This window comes from Tachyglossus aculeatus, chromosome 14 (genome assembly GCF_015852505.1).
Source record: "Tachyglossus aculeatus isolate mTacAcu1 chromosome 14, mTacAcu1.pri, whole genome shotgun sequence".
Classification (NCBI taxonomy): Eukaryota; Metazoa; Chordata; class Mammalia; order Monotremata; family Tachyglossidae; genus Tachyglossus; species Tachyglossus aculeatus.
In genome coordinates this window covers 26,708,464-26,725,609 of record NC_052079.1, presented here as the reverse complement: position 1 = coordinate 26,725,609, position 17,146 = coordinate 26,708,464, and the positions used below count along the sequence as shown (strand labels likewise).

The 17,146-nt window shown below is 41.0% G+C and overlaps 1 protein-coding gene across 1 annotated transcript in view; it reads right to left on the bottom strand.

Annotated features, from left to right (window-relative positions):
* Positions 1-16,139, bottom strand: part of NAV3 (neuron navigator 3) — a 783,489-nt gene extending 767,350 nt beyond the window's left edge. The window contains exons 1-2 of the mRNA XM_038756254.1: positions 16,065-16,139; positions 13,373-13,515 (exon numbers count right to left, since the gene is read on the bottom strand). The gene's annotated coding sequence lies outside the window, so the exon portion shown is untranslated. The remainder of the gene's footprint in view (positions 1-13,372; positions 13,516-16,064) is intronic.
* Between the last annotated feature and the right edge of the window lie 1,007 nt (positions 16,140-17,146).

The window sequence follows — 17,146 nt, the reverse complement described above, 5'->3', positions numbered from 1 at the left end:
GTATTTTAATAACAGCAGTGCTTATTAAGTACTCACTATGGGCCCAGCAGTGATGTAGCTGCAAGATAACCTGACTCTCTGCAGTCCTGTGACATTTGGAGCTCACAGTCAGTCAGTCAATCATATTTATTGAGCACTTACTGTGCACAGTACACTGTACTAAGTGCTTGGGAGAGTACAGTATAACAATATAACAGATTCTCAGCCCACAATGAGCTTACAGTCTACAAGGGGAGACAGATGTTAATGTAAATAAATAAATAAGTACATCTAAGAAGGAAGCAGAATAGGTAGTTTATCCTCACTTCACAAATGAGAAAACTGAGGTACACAGAAGGCAAGTGACTTGCATATTGTCACCCAGCAAACAAGTATCTAAATTGGGTTTTGATCCCAAGTCTCTTGACTCCCAACCCCATGCTTTTTCTACTAGGCCACACTGCCTCTCCACGTCAGCTACTTGTGGCCTACTGATCCTGCTCCTGCCAGAACCCTTCTGCAACTTCCTAATGATAAACCTCTCTAGTAATAACAATAATTATGACATTTATTAAATGCTTACTGTGTTCCAGGTCCCATACTGAGCACTGGGGTGGATACAAGCCAATCAGGTTGGACATAGCCCCTGTCCCACATGGGGTTCACCGTCTAGATCCCCATTTTACCTATGGGAAGTCAAGTGACTTGCCCAAGTTCACACAGCAGACAGGTGGAGGATTAGAACCCAGGTCCTTTTGATTCTCAGGTCCGTGCTCTACCCACTACACCACACTGCTTCTCCAGCATACCCAGCCATTGAACCACCCTTCCTAGAAAAACTAGACGGATTCGCTTCTGTTGAAGTGTCACATCACCTCCAGGAGGCCTTCCCTGGTGAATTTCTACTTTCCAGAGGTTACAGCCTTCTCATTGTCAGTTTAGCATTTGCATGCCACTTGACCATTATATCCTCATGACTACCCTTCACCATAAGTGTCAAATCTTCATTTGGACCACGGGGCTAAAGTGTCAGGAATTTTCTGGAGGGATGAGGCCAGGGGGAGGCTTTAAGGAACTAACAGGCCAGGAGATCATCATTTTGGATCAATCTGGCCCTGTTTAGAAACTCTCAGATGTTGTCAGAGACCTGGAATGAGCAATCCTGAGAGTTTGGTTCACAGATCTGTAGGAGCCATCACCCGTCCTCTCTCCCAGGGACTGTAAACACCAAAACCTGGCAGTCTCCTCTCCACAACATCGCCAAGATCCGCCTTTTCCTCTCCATCCAAACCACTACCTTGCTCGTTCAATCTCTCATCCTATCCCGACTGGATTACTAGATCAGCCTCCTCTCTAATCTCCCATCCTCCTGTCTCCCCCCACTTCAGTCTATACTTCACTCTGCTGCCCAGATTATCTTGGTACAGAAATGCTCTGGGCATGTCACTCTCCTCCTCAAAAATCTCCAGTGGCTGCCTGTCAACCTATGAATCAAGCAAAAACTCCTCAATCTCAGCTTCAAGGCTCTCCATCACCTCACCTCCTTTCTCTCCTTCTACAGCCCACCATGCACCCTCCACTCCCCTGCCAGTAATCTCCTCACTGTGCCTTGTTCTCGCCTGTGCCGCTGTCGATCCCCAGCCTACGTCCTTCCCCAGGCCTGGAATACCCTCCCTCCACACATCCGCCAAGCTAGCTCTCTTTCTCCCTTCAAAGCCCTACTGAGAGCTCACCTCCTCCAGGAGGCCTTCCCAGACTGAGGCCCCTCCTTTCTCTTCCCTTCCCCTTCTCCCCCGACCTACCCCCTTCCCCTCCCCACAGCACCTGTATATATGTCTGTACAGATTTATTACTCTATTTGTTTTACTTGTACATATTTACTATTCTATTTATTTTGTCAGTGATGTGCATCCAGCTTTACTTCTATTTATTCTGATGACTTGACACCTGACCACATGTTTTGTTTTGTTGTCTGTCTCCCCCTTCTAGACCGTGAGCCCGTTGTTCAATAGGGACCATCTCTATATGCTGCCGACTTGTACTTCCCAAGCGTTTAGTACAGTGCTCTGCACACAGTAAGCGCTCAATAAATATGATTGAATGAATGAATGAATGAATGGCAATGCCGACAACTCTATTGTATTGTACTTTCCCAAGCACTTAGTAAAGTGCTCTGCACACAGTAACTGCTCAAAAACTAAATCCTTAATGGATTGATGTCTAGAGCACTTACACCTACTTTCCATACCCCATTATATCAATACTAACCCATGTACTTATCCCTTTCCTTCTTCCTCTTATCTGTAAATTATTTCAATTTCTTTCTCTCATAGTTTGTAAACTCCACGAGGGCAGGATCATATCTACTAGCTCTCTTGTAGTCTCCCAAGCACTTTTTAGAACTCTGGACACACTGGCTCTCAATAAATATGATCGATAAATTAATTCATTGATTAATTTCTTATTTTACAAAGACCCCTGAAATCCAGCATCAGCCCTGATAGTGTTTCAGTTTTTTATGCTAAAGAATATTTAGTCCAAAACTCTGATTTATTTGGATAGATAGACAGATAGATAGATGAATGGTTAAATAGCTAGATTATGCGCTTAGCTCTTATCATACTCAACAATTTCTATTAGCACCTCAGGTTTCATCAATGTATTTTTAGTATTTGTTGGGGGAAATGGACTGCCAAATATACTGACAAAAAAGTAAATAGATTCCTGGCAGATTCTGTAATATAAACATCACAAAATCAATATACATTTCAAATCACCCAAACTGCAAAAATCTCAGTACTAGTAGGTGAGCATTCTCAAAATGAATTTACAGTTTACCCCTCAACATAAACCAAAGAGTAGAAAAAAATTAGAAAGAGCCCCAAATACATTTCATATAACCCTAGCTAAGCCCTCTGATTCTCCTCTCCAAGAAGACTCACGTCATGGGAGAAAAAGCAAAAGCCATTTTATCATTCATTTGCCTCTCCTTATGGACTGAGGGAAACATTACTATTCCATCAAGTACAGCTTTTTTGTTGTAAATCCTTCTTGATATTTTTTCCTTGATTTTTTTCCCTCCTATTGTTCAATATTAACTGTCTTCATGTTTTCAACTGCAATATTTATTGTTAAATTCTAATCCTTTCAAATAAATTTGACTCCTTACTTTTGGATCCACTCTCTGGCTTTTCACCTTCCATTCTCCTTCTGCCTCCTGTGCATGTAACCTGGTTCTTTAAGAATCTATTCAACCCATTTTCCACTCATTTGGTAACTGTCCTTCTTCCACTTTCTTTTTCTTCTTCCTCTGCACATAAGATTATCGGTTTCTGTACACTTCAAATGCATTGTTCTCTTCCTGCATAGTTTGGAGGAAAATGTAACCTATAATCTTATTTTCAGTTCACAAACTACGCCATGCATTTTGGAGGATCCATTTATATTAACAATGCTAAGATTTATTACAGTTATTGCTAATAAAAGACATTGCTCTATGGAGAGATGTACAGGAAATCAATTAGGGGTCAGTGATTACAGAAAGATTTGCTTGGAAGACATATTTTAACTGTTCCATCTGTCTATATTTATGAATGTGGCCAACCTCTGAAAAATTAAAATCTGGATATTCCTCCTTCCCTTTTGCCCTTTATTTTAAGATAAAGTGATTAATATCCCAGAAAGCCATAATATGTCTATGCATATGTATATGTATAATGCAATATATAAAATCCAGGACATTGTTCTGTCTTTTAATGAGAATGCAATAGATTTTCTTTTTACAGATAATATGCAATCCTAGTAATGAAAATGGGGATTTTTCTCATAAAGATTTTCTTTAGGTTTATAAATCACAATGAGGAATGGCAGGAAAGCAGCCTGGAAGAATATCATGAGCTTCATTGAAGATCAGTAACTTGAAAAACTAAAAGAAGTTACGTCATTTATGTATCATTTGCAAGTTATGTACATAGTTCATTAAAAAATGGCAAAGATTGATCACTTGTCACTTACCACATCATTTTATAATGAATGTAATATTAGAGACTCTCATAATGTCTAATCCAACTCATTTCTGTTCTATATCACAGACATTTAATTAAGTATCTTCAGTAACCTGTATTTAAACCATCACGGCAAGCATTCCGTATGGCTTAACTGTATGCCCGTTTCTTCATTTCACCTCTAGCAATGTCCAGATTGCTTCAGTTTATGAAACAAAGAATGGTGATTGTAAAGTGGATATTTTCCTAAATTAAAAAAGTCTATACTAGTAGTTGCACACTGAGACATTCATTTAATCAATCAATCAATCAATCAGTGGTATTTACTGAGAGCTTACCGTGTGCTGAGCACTGTACTAAGCACTAGGGAGAATAAAATACCACAGAGTTGATAGACAAGTCCCCTGACTGCTGTAGCTGTAGACAAGCTTACAGTCTAGAGAGGATGCTGGGGAAAGTAAAGATGAGAGGCCAGGAAGTTATCTATCTAAAATGAACTTATAACGGATAAATTGCAATTCAATCAGTTATATTTATTGATATTTACTGTGCACCGAGCACTGTACTAAGCGCTTGGGAGAATAGACTCTCAGCTCACTGTGCACAGGGAATGTGTCTATCATACCAAGTGCTTAGTACTGAACTCTGCACACAGTCAGCGATCAATAGATATGATTGAATGAACGAATGGAGTTGGTAGACACAGACCGTGCCCTCAAGGAACTTACAATCTAATGAAGGAGACAGAGGATAAAAAAAAATTACACAGAGAGAAAGCAAAAGACTATAAAGATATGTCAGAGCATTGGAATGAGAAGATAGATGTTTTCTGATATTTGAGAATAATGACGGTATGGCGCCCTTCCAAAGTCTTAGTGAAGACTAATATAAAATACTTGAAGGGTACTGGGGAAATGAGCCTAGAAAACATATGGAAAAAAAGAATAAAATCTTTCACTCTAGCCAAACCATCCACTTCCTCTCAATTCATAATTTCTTGTTCTCTTATGCTGTCAAGTCATGTCTGACCCATAGTGACATCATGGACACATCTCTCCCGAAATGCCCCACCTTCACCTGTAATCGTTCTGGTAGTGTATCCATTCAGTTTTCTTGGTAAAAATAAGCAAGTGGTTTACCATTGCCTCCTTCTGCACAGTAAATGTGAGTTTCCACCCTTGATTCTCTCCCACGCAGCTGCTGCCCGCCATAGGTGAGTTTTGGCTTGTAGTAGATTGTCTTCCACTAGCTAGCCACTGCCCAAGCTAGGAATGGAATGGGTATGTGAGCCTCTGCTTGACTCTTCCATAGTCGGGACTGGTAGAGTACTGGAAACTCTCCAGGTGTGACCCTGAGAGGGGCTCAACTCATATTAGAATCCTCATATAAGACTCTGGACATGTTGTAACTTTTTTCAGCTATCTCCAAAGACACAAAAACCCTGTTGTGTTGTATTTCTAAAGACCAGTCTGATCTCCCCCTCCCAAATCCCTGAGGAAGGGAAACACAGGACAGTCAGTGACAACAGCCCTGTCCACCCACTCCATCTTTGACTAGGGCCCAGCTCAGATGTGGGGAAGCAGCAAGGCCTAGTGGATAGAGCACAGGCCTGCTAATCATTCATTCATTCATTCATTCAATCATATTTATAGAACGCTTAATGTGTGCATAGCACTGTACTAAGTGCTTGGAAAGTACAAATCAGCAACATATAATGATGGCCCCTACCCAACAACGGGCTCACGGTCTAGAATCCAGAATCGCAGTCTAGAATCAGAAGGCCATGGGTTCTAATCCCGGCTCTGCCACTTGTCTGCTGGGTGACTTGGAGCAAGTCACTTCATTCTCTGAGCCTCAGTTAGCTCATCTGCAAAACAGGGATTGAGACTATGAGCCCCACAAGGGACAGGGATTTTGTCCAACCCAATTTGCTTGGATCCACCCCAGCACATAATACAGTACGTGGCACATAGTAAGAACTATGAAAACACCTCTATCATTTATTATTATCCTTATTATTATTACTTTTCATATCATCACTGAAGTATGAGCTTAAATATCAAAGAATATAGGACTTTAAGTAGTCATAAAGTTTAAATTATACATCGTAATTTATTTATCTATATTAATGTCTATCTCCCCCTCAAGAATGCAAGCTTGTTGGGAGCAAGGAATGTACCTGCCAACTCTGTTGCACTGTACTCCCCCAAGAGCTTAGTACAGTGCTTTGCACATAGTAAGCACTCAATAGATGCTATTGATGATGATGATAAAATAACAATTAAAACCCCTTCAAACAATAGAGAGAAATGTGTAGGGCCAATGTGAATAGAGATGAAACATATATTTAGTAAAGAACTGGAACCAGAATGATAAAGTGAGCCAAAACAGCTCTTGGAGCTGTTGCCTCACCACCCCTCCTTCTGCTCCTTCCTACCCTCATCCCCAATCAATCAATCAATCAATCGTATTTATTGAGTGCTTACTATGTGCAGAGCACTGTACTAAGCGCTTGGGAAGTACAAATTGGCATCACATAGAGACAGTCCCTACCCAACAGTGGGCTCACAGTCTAAAAGGGGGAGACAGAGAACAGAACCAAACATACCAAAATAATAAAATAAGTAGGATAGAAATGTACAAGTAAAATAAATAAATAAATAAATAAATAGAGTAATAAATATGTACAACCATATATACATATATATAGGTGCTGTGGGGAAGGGAAGGAGGTAAGACGGGGGGATGGAGAGGGGGACGAGGGGGAGAGGAAAGAAGGGGCTCAGTCTGGGAAGGCCTCCTGGAGGAGGTGAGCTCTCAGCAGGGCCTTGAAGGGAGGAAGAGAGCTAGCTTGGCGGATGGGCAAAGGGAGGGCATTCCAGGCCCGGGGGATGACGTGGGCCGGGGGTCGACGGCGGGACAGGGGAGAGCGAGGTACAGTGAGGAGATTAGTGGTGGAGGAGCGGAGGGTGCAGGCTGGGCAGTAGAAGGAGAGAAGGGAGGTGAGGTAGGAGGGGGCGAGGTGATGGAGAGCCTTGAAGCCCAGGGTGAGGAGTTTCTGCCTGGTGCGCAGATTGATCGGTAGCCATTGGAGGTTTTTGAGGAGGGGAGTAATATGTCCAGAGCGTTTCTGGACAAAGATAATCCGGGCAGCAGCATGAAGTATGGATTGAAGTGGAGAGAGACACGAGGATGGGAGATCAGAGAGAAGGCTAGTGCAGTAGTCCAGGCGGGATAGGATGAGAGCTTGAATGAGCAGGGTAGCGGTTTGGATGGAGAGGAAAGGGCGGATCTTGGCAATGTTGCGGAGCTGAGACCGGCAGGTTTTGGTGACGGCTTGGATGTGAGGGGTGAATGAGAGAGCGGAGTCGAGGATGACACCAAGGTTGCGGGCTTGTGAGACAGGAAGGATGGTAGTGCCCAAGTTCCAAGTTCTCCTCACTCCTCACTATTCCTTTATGAGTCCATTTTTATTCCCCCAACCCTTCAAATGCTCACAATAGCACAATTCTACTGGGCAGGACAGATGGGGTGAATGGATGCTAGCAGGGTACCCGAGGAGCTGCTCTGTGGGAACATGAAAGGAGGCAAATGCAAGCCCAGAGAGAAGAAAAAGCAATTTAAAGTAAAAAATGAAGCACAGTTTCAAATGATGTGAAACAGCAATAGCCTGGTGGGAGACAACCACATCAGACAAACCAGCCTGTTGGGCAGCAATTGAGAAAAAGTTCCCAAAATCTTCCTCAAATCAGGATACCATGAGGCAGCTCAAATACTGAGACCAGTGCAGACACAGGAAAAGTCTATTAACATATCTTTCTGTGCAAGCAGGGCAGGAGGGATTGCTGGTCTCACATTGGCCTTGTGAATGGAATATGAATGTAAGGGAGTGCATGACCATGTAATCTTCAAAAATGAGGTAACACCACTGAAGATGTGGAAGAGTGTGGTTGAAAAGGCAAACACATGACTGACCCCTCCCCACCTCTTAATGTGGTATCTACTAAGTGCTTACTATGTGTCAAGCACTGGGATACATACAAATCAATCGGGTCAGACACAATCCCTTTCCCACACGAGGCTAACAATCGAAGTAGGAGCAAGAACAAGTACTGAGTCCCCATTTTACAGCTGAGGAAACAGAAACACAGGGAAGTTGAGTGACATGCCCACGATCAATCAATCAATCAATCATCGTATTTATTAAGCGCTTACTGTACTGTACTGTACTGCACTGTACTAAGCACTTGGGAAGTACAAATTGGCAACATATAGACAGTCCCTACCCAACAGTGGGCTCACAGTCTAGAAGGGTGAGACAGAGAACAAAACCAAACATATTAACAAAATAAAATAAATAGAATAGATATGTATAAGTAAAATAAATTAAAGAATAGAGTAATAAATATGTACAAACATATATACATATATACAGGTGCTGTGGGGAAGGGAAGGAGGTAAGATGGGGGGGATGGAGAGGGCGACGAGGGGGAGAGGAAGGAAGGGGCTACACACAGCAGACAAGTTCTGGAGCCGGAATTAGAACCCAGGTCTTCTAACTACCAGGCTCCTGCTCTTCCCACTAGACTACGCTAGTTAGGGGACGGCTAATTCCCCTTCTAAATTGTTTGCATGTAATGGTAAACCTTACTCTTGTGCGTGATTTAGTTCCAACAGCGATATTTCTAATCGTTATTGAACTGCAAGACCAAAGTTCCAATCAATCCATCAATAGCAGTGTGTAATGCGCATAGGAAGTGTTCAATAAATACTACTGAGTGATTGATTGATTGTATTCTCTCCCATTCCCCTATCAGTACTTTATTTTAACATCTACCTCTCGCTCTAGACTGTAAGCGCCTTGTGGGAAAGGAATGTGTCTACCAACTTTACTATATTGTTCTCTGCCAAGCACTTTATACAATGCTCAGTGTGAAATAAGCTCTCAATTACTACTCTTGATTGATGAGTGGTGCACAGATTGAGTGCTTACTCTGAGCAGAGGTCTGTACTAAGTGCTTTGAAGAGTAAATAAAATAGAGTAGGTAGAAATAATCCCTGCCTTCAAGGACCTTACAATCTAGCGGCTCACCAGCTAGGTCTTGCATAAGTCAGTTTTGAATTTGGTGAGTCAAGCAATAATTAGGTATTTTTTTCTAACCTTTACCAATTTGGATTGACCAGTCAGTGGATTTTTGAAGAGGGCTGATCGTACGCCTAGGGCCACAGGGTATTCTGTCTTTAAATAGTTTCTTCCATGCATTCTAGTCCTGAGACCTTTGCTTTACAGAAATTACTGAATATTTGGAAGGCTTATGTTATAATTGATATTCAAAGCATGAGCCAGGCAAACCTTCCCTAGAGATTTTTAACTCAGTCTATACCTCGCATACTCTTTAATGAATGGCACAATTCAATGCCTCAGAAAATAATAATAATAGGAGTTTACTTAAGAAGTCCAGAAATAGCATTCAGTTCCATCATAGTGCTATGAAAAGACAGGGGAATAATTAGATTATAAGGACTTCATGACTGGAATTCCTGTTTTCAAGTTTACTCCTAATGAACAGTTTACCAAAAAAGACTGTTCAATTTTTATTTGAACTTCAGTAGGCAAAGGGGACAAGTGAAACATGTGGGGCATATATAACAGGACTGTAGCCACTAAAATAGAATTTAATCAAAAGTAGCCTAGAGCCATATAATTGTACTGGTGGAACTGTCTTTGCATCTTTTTTTTTTTCCTTCTGGTACAGAGAAGATGGAATATGCAAGCAGACGTGTCATTCCTTTTTTACATTTCATTACTTATAAATTATTTGCAAATAGGAGCAGGAGATAAAACACTTATACAGCAGATAATAGTATGGGTATGTCAGGATGAAATAATACTAGTAGTAATGGTATTTAGTGAGTGCCTGCTGAGTACAATGACTCTTCTGATAGATTAGGAAAGTACAACTGGAAGACAGGATATAGTTCCTGTCTACAAGGAAGTTACACTCTAATGGGAGAGAGAGACATAAGATATTAACAGTTTGTGGAATGAAGAAAAACAACTGAACTACATTTATCTATTTACAGAGTGCTGAGGATAGTAAATAATAAATATGTAAATAAAGACAGTAAATAAATAGGTATGTGCAGAAATGGCTGCGGGTTGATAAGACTCAGGACAATTGGGAATTCATAGAACATACAAAAGAATATACATATATGCTTACTAGACTGGATGGTCCTTGAGAGGGAGGTTAGAATCTGCCAACTCTATTGCTTTTTACTTTCCCAAGGGCTTAGTACAGTGCTCTGCATACAGTAAGTGCTCAATAAATACGATTGACTTATAAATACTAATGATAACTATATCATAGTAGGCAAAGTGCTTACTACGTAACAAACCCTGAACTAAGTGCTACAGTACAACCAGATCAGACATATTCTCTCTCCCACATAGGGCTCGCAGTGAAAAGAGAGGAGGGAGGGGAGTGTTTTACATTTGAGGAAACTAAGTCACAGAGAAGTTACAGTTACTCGACTAAGGTCACACAGAAGTGGCAGAGGTCAACTAGAACCCAGGTCCCTGGACTTCAAGCCCTGTGTAGTTCCACAGGGCCACAGTATTTGTCTAAATATTTTTGTTTTTATTTGGTTTATTGTGACTTTGTCCTTTTCCTTTATGCTGTTCATTCATTCATTTATTCAATCGTATTTATTGAAAGCTTACTGTGTGCAGAGCACTGTACTAAGCACTTGGAAAGTACAATTCAGCAATTAAAAAAGACAATCCCTGCCCACAAGAATAAGGTTTTATTGTTTCATTGCTTCCAGTGTGTCTGTCTCCAATCCATTCCCCAAACCACAGGCATAGCGCATTTTTTCCCAGCACTTAGTAGAGTGCTGTGCTCACAATAAGCACTTAATAAACACTGTTACTACTGCTACCACCACTGAGAGTGGAGAGAGGCTTATGGGATGATGTGATTTAGGGCTTTGGGAATTAAATAGGGGAATAATTTTGGATGAGGCATGATAATCTGCAAAGCGCATCGGACATTAGGAGTCAGACCAAAGTAAAAGTTCCTGAGAACAATCGCACTTGTCCATGGCTCTGAAACAAAATAGTCGCCATATTTGACTTCTGAACAGTTCCACCTAGATGCATCACTTAGCAAGACTAAAATGAACAATCAGTCAAAATGATTCAAAGTGATTCTGACATTTCAGAATCTGTCCATCTCCCACTTTGGAACATATTCATAACCAAAAAAAAAAAATAGAAATGGTAGCTGAGCTGCTTCAGATAATGAGAGGAGTCACATGCAAGAGGGATACTTACACACAGTAATAAGCAGCATAGCTTAGTGGAAAGAGCATGGGCCTGGGATTCAGAGGAGTGGGTTTCTAATTGTCTGTCTCCCCCTTCTAGACTGTGATCCCGCTGTTGGGTAGGGACCGTCTCTAGATGTTGTCAACTTGTACTTCCCAAGCGCTTAGTACAGTGCTCTGCACACAGTAAGCGCTCAATAAATGCAATTGAATGAATGAATGAATGAATGAATTCATCAGTTCTGAGACCTTGGGCAAATCACTTAACTTCGCTGCGCCGTTGGAAAAATTAGCATGACCACTGCTGCTAAGACTAAGGCTTGTAAAAATCTTTCCTTCTCAGAATAACTCTAAAGGACTTTCATGGTCTATGTCCACATTTATTTTTTAAAGAATCACATTCCCTAGATCTAGAAACAGAATTGCAAAAATCTTTACTGTAGAATTAAACTCAATAACACCAGCCAATATTTTTCTTCTAGTCAAGAAACTGTTATTGATTCCACCACACAGTGTGTAATGTAATTCATGCATAAATAATACTGAGCTATGTCCTTCATCCCATCCTGAGATTTTTAGAAACTTAAAAGTAGGAGTCTAAACCTTTTTGGGGCCCATGAAATACCTACAAACCAATGATACCCACAGGACTGAGTTTCCAACTTGAAACAGAAAGTGCTGCACTCTCAAAAACGCAAAGTAAGCCTTCAGATTACTCTCACAAAGCTTTGATCCTTCGCACTTCATCATGTTGAGCAGTTTTTCTACCCAACACCAGAGCTATGAATCTTGCTACTGATCTTGGGTCTGCATTATCATTTCAAGTTCATTTAAAGTCAGAATTGCACCTGCTTTCTGATTGCCTAAAACCATTTCTAAGTTGAAATCATTGAAACCTATTAGCATGTTCTCTGCTCTGCACTTTAATTTTTGATAGTAATGTGATATTAATGCAATCATTTCAACAAGCCTAGTTCTTCAACAAAAGTCAAATTTGGAAGGACAAAAGACATAGGAATTTAATAAACTGAATGGCTATAGGATAATACTTTAATACAACAGAATAAATAATTGAGTGCATATTTGATTCAAGTTTCAAAATGAAGTGGATGAATTTAGAAAAGGACAAGTGGCTAGAACACATATATCTTTTACACTCAAGAAAGACAAGGACAAGAAACAAATGCCTTGCAGTTCCAATTACAGGATGTAACTAAGATTTTTTCTTTTTGGTAAAAAGACTCATTTTTCTTTTTACTTCACATCATTAGGTGAATGTATTTTAAAATGAAAATGCCCTTCCCCAGGCCAACTGGTTGATATGGGCTTTTTGGCGAATGAAGATAAATTCTTCAGCAAAGGAAGTGGAAAAGAAAGAAAATTTTGAGTTTGTAAAATGTTATGAAAAGATTATTTCTCTTTCAATTTTTCTCCTGCTATTTGTCAGTTAGTAGCATGAAAAAGCCGCATGGCTCAGTGGAAAGAGCACAGGCTTGGGAGTCAGAGGTCACGGGTTCTAATCCCAGCTCCACCACGTGTCTGCTGTGTGAACTTGGGCAAGTCACTTGACCTATCTGAGCCTCAGTTACCTCATCTGTAAAATGAGGATGAAGACTGTAAGCCCCATGTGGGACAACCTGATCACCTTGTATCCTCCCCAGCACTTAGAACAGTGCTTTGCACATAGTAAGCACTTAACAAATGCCATCATTATGATTATTATTATTATTTATTGAGCACTTACTCTGAGGAGAGCATTGTACTAAGGGTTTGGGAGAGTATAATAAAACAATAAGCAGACTAATTCCTTGTCAATAATAAGATTATGGTCTACAGTATTTAATTTTTAAAAAAATTTATATTTAGTTTTTTATTTATCTTTGTTTTAGTATTTGTATTTAGCATTTATTTATGTTTAGTATTTGTACAGTCTATTTAAAGACTGACTTCCAAATTGTGCTACATAGATCTGGTTGTTATCTTCTAGGGACTTTCCATCTAAAGTAAATGAAGAGATAGCATTGGATAGGTAGACAAATATTGCAGAAGTCATTAGTACTCACTTATCTTCTGGCACTTTAAAATAGCATCCAAATGGCTGGAAGAGAGGTCACAGCAGGTCTGAACATTTTAATTGATTGACTGCTTTGCAACTGAACAGGGTTTAGTAGGAAACCTGACTTCTTTGTTTTCAGTTCAAGGAATCCTGGTGGGAGATGAGTCAGTCAGTCAGTCAATCAGTAGCATTTATTGAGCACTTACTGTGTGCAGAGCACTGTACTAGAGAAGCAGCATGGCTCAATGGTAAGAGCACAAGCTTTGGAATAAGAGGTCATGGGTTCAAATCTCAGCTCTGCCAATTGTCAGCTGTGTGACTTTGGGCAAGTCACTCAACTTCTCTGGGCCTCAGTTACCTCATCTGTAAAATGGAGATGAAATGTGAGCCCCCATGGGACAATCTGATCACCTTGTAACCTCCCCAGTGCTTAGAAAAGTGCTTTGCACTTAGTAAGCACTTAATAAATGCCATCATTATTATTATCATTATTATTATTACTAAGTACTAAGAGAGTACAATATGACAGTATAACAGACACATTCCCTGCCCACAATGAGCTTACAGTCTGAACAGTGCTCTGCACACAGTAACTGCTCAATAAATCCTACTGATTGACCGAGTCCCTGCCTCTCACTCCCACTCCTGCCTAGAGATGTTGCCAATGTCCCTTAGGCTTCTCTGCTGCTTCAAAGCTGCAAGGGCCCAAACCTGCTTCCACTTACCCCCTCTAATAATAATAATAATAATAATTGTAGTATTTTTAAGTACTTATGTGTCGGGCACTGTACTAAGTGCTGGGGTAGCTACAAGAGAAGCAGTGTGGACTAATGGAAAGAGCATGGATTTGGGATTCAGAGGATGTGGGTTCTAATCCCAGCTCTGCCACCTGTCTGCTGTGTGACCTTGTGCAAGCCACTTCTCTATGCCTCAGTTTGCTCCTCTGTAAAATGGGGTTTAGGGCTATGAGCCCCGAGTGGGACAACCTGATTACCTTGAATCTACCCCAGTGCACAGAACAGTGCTTGGCACATAGTACGTGCTTAACAAGAGCTGACAGTCTAAGCCCCCATTTTCAAAGGAGGAAGCGGAGGAACAGAGAAGTGAACTGACTTGCCCAAGGTCACACAGAAAACAAGTGGCAGATCTGAGATTAGAACCCAGGTCCTTGGACTCCCAGACTTTTGCTCTTTTCACTATACAGGCCCTTCCCAGGACTCTTTGGCTCCTGGTGGCTTTGAGTCCCTTGCTGGGGCTGGCACCAGAGACCGAGATTCTGCTTCTCTTTGCCCTTATGCTAATAAGAATCACCTTCACTTCCTCCTATCTGTCTCCTTTCCGCCCAGCCCCTGTTCATTCATTTAATCATATTTATTGAGCGCTTACTCTGTGCAGAGCACTGTACTAAGCGCTTGGGAAGTGCAAATCGGCAACATATAGAGACGGTCCCTACCTAACAACGGGCTCATGTACATATTTCAAAGATGAAATTACGAGTAGTGGAGTCCTATCCTTGTGCATATGTATGGCTGAAAAGACTAACCTTCTTTTCTGCACCATTTACAGGTAAAATACCGATTTACCTAGTGCTGTATAAGTAGCATTCATGCAATTTACTAGAGAACACCTGATGGCCTGAAAGAGTAAAAGCAACTTCTAAAGAGAAGCAGCATGGCTCATTGGAAAGAGCCCGGGCTCGGGAGTCATCTAATCCCACCTTCGCCACATGTCTGCTGTGTGGCATTGGGAAAGTCACTTAACTTCTCTGTGCCTCAGTTACCTCATCTGTAAAATGGGGATTAAGACTGTGAGCCCCATGTGGGACAACTTGATCACCTTGTATCTCCCCCAGCACTTAGAACAGTGGTTCGCACATAGTAAGCACTTAACAAAGGACATCATCATTATTATTATGCTAGGTGCCTCATTGAACAACCAGATTTGCTGAGACTATAAAAAGTATGCCTTCAAATGCTATTGGAAAATTTATAATTATTCAGTTAGTTAATTATTCTTTTAAAGGTTATTCACTAGCCAGAGAAAACAAAGTATTTTCTCCTAATTGTCAAAAGCCAATAATATAGATTCAGTGAGTTGGTTACACACAGCAACTGAATGTACTTCTGGAAGAATTGCCTGGGTTTCCCCCTCAGTTAGGAGAAATAGAGGGAGACAGTGAGAGGGTCAAAAGAAGCAGGCTCTTAAGCAGAGTCAAGACTGTCCCAAAGAAGCCCTCGATCAAGTGATCAATCACTTTTCAAAGTCAAATTGAAGCTGGTCTGGTTATGAAAATCAGCTTTCACGACAGTCGTTTAGAACAGAGTTGGTCCCACTCTCAGGGAACTTTTGAGGAGAAACTAGAGGGGTTCTGAACGTGTAAGTGCCTGTGTGTGGGTTTGTGTTTGTGTGTGTGTGAGTGAATGTGAGCTAAAGTGGCCCCAAGAAACACTACACACAACCAAAAAGTAATCTGTAGAAAGTTAGGAATTACTAATCGGTAATTACAAACTCAACATTTGTTATGAAATGGAACAAATGGAACAAATGTAATGGAATGGGATGGAAGGGAACGGTTACTAAACTTGTACCTTCCAAGCAACTTGTACTTCCCAAGCGCTTAGTACAGTGCTCTGCACACAGTTAGCACTCAATAAATACGATTGATTGATTACTATCTGAGAGACCATAAGACGCATCACCTAATTCGCAGGAACCCTGGAAGGGAAAGCAGTGGCCAAGAATGAGAGCCTGTGACCATAGGCTCCTCAGAGAAGCACTCAAATTTCCAGGGTTCAGGTGGACTCTATGAATGGCACCATGCACACAGCATAATGTAATGATGTCATACACAATGGGAGGGAGGGGTGGGCTCTACCCCTCTCAATCCCCTGCTTACCCATTAAGGCCTTACTTGTTCTAATAGCGAACAGCATGTTGTTTTCAGGGAATGTTAGGGTTTAGCCCAAACTCAGTCAGTCAATCAAATTTATTGAATGCTTACTGTGTGCAGAGTACTGTACAGAGTGGTTGGGAGAGGACAATATAACAATAAAACACATTACCTGGTTACAACAAGCTTACTTATCAGAGAAGCTCCCAGCTAATGCACAAATCTGCTTGCCCTTCTCAATGAGTTGGTTGTCTCTTTAATCAATCAATAGTGTTTACTGAGTGTTTACTATGTGCAAAGTACTGTACTAAGCTCTTGAGAGAGGATAACAGAGTTCGTAGACATGTTCCCTGCTTATATTTTGTTAACATATTTGTTAACATATTTTGTTAATATGTTTGGTTTTGGTTTTGTTCTCTGTCTCCCCTTCTAGACTGTGAGCTCACTGTTGGGTAGGAACTGTCTCTATATGTTGCCAATTTGTACTTCCCAAGCGCTTAGTACAGTGCTCTGCACACAGTAAGCACTCAATAAATACGATTGATTGATTGATTGATTATATAACCAAAAACTCAACAGCCTGAGGTCACACACATGAATGATTGCTGCCTGAGATATAAACCCTCAGGCCCCAGGCTTTTCTTTTATTGCTTAATATCTGCTTTATAATCAGTTTTCCTAAAAGAAACAAAACATGGGGATAGTTCTGGAGGTCGTTTTTGTTCTATGTTTTTCTTCCATATTTCTTTACAAACAAGGAAGTGTGGCCTACTGGAAAAAGCCCAAGCTTGGGTGGAAGTCAGAGGACCTGGGCTCTGATCCTGGCTCTGCCACTTGCCAGCTGTGTGACCGTGGGTAAGTTACTTAACTTCTCTGTACCTCAGTTTCCTG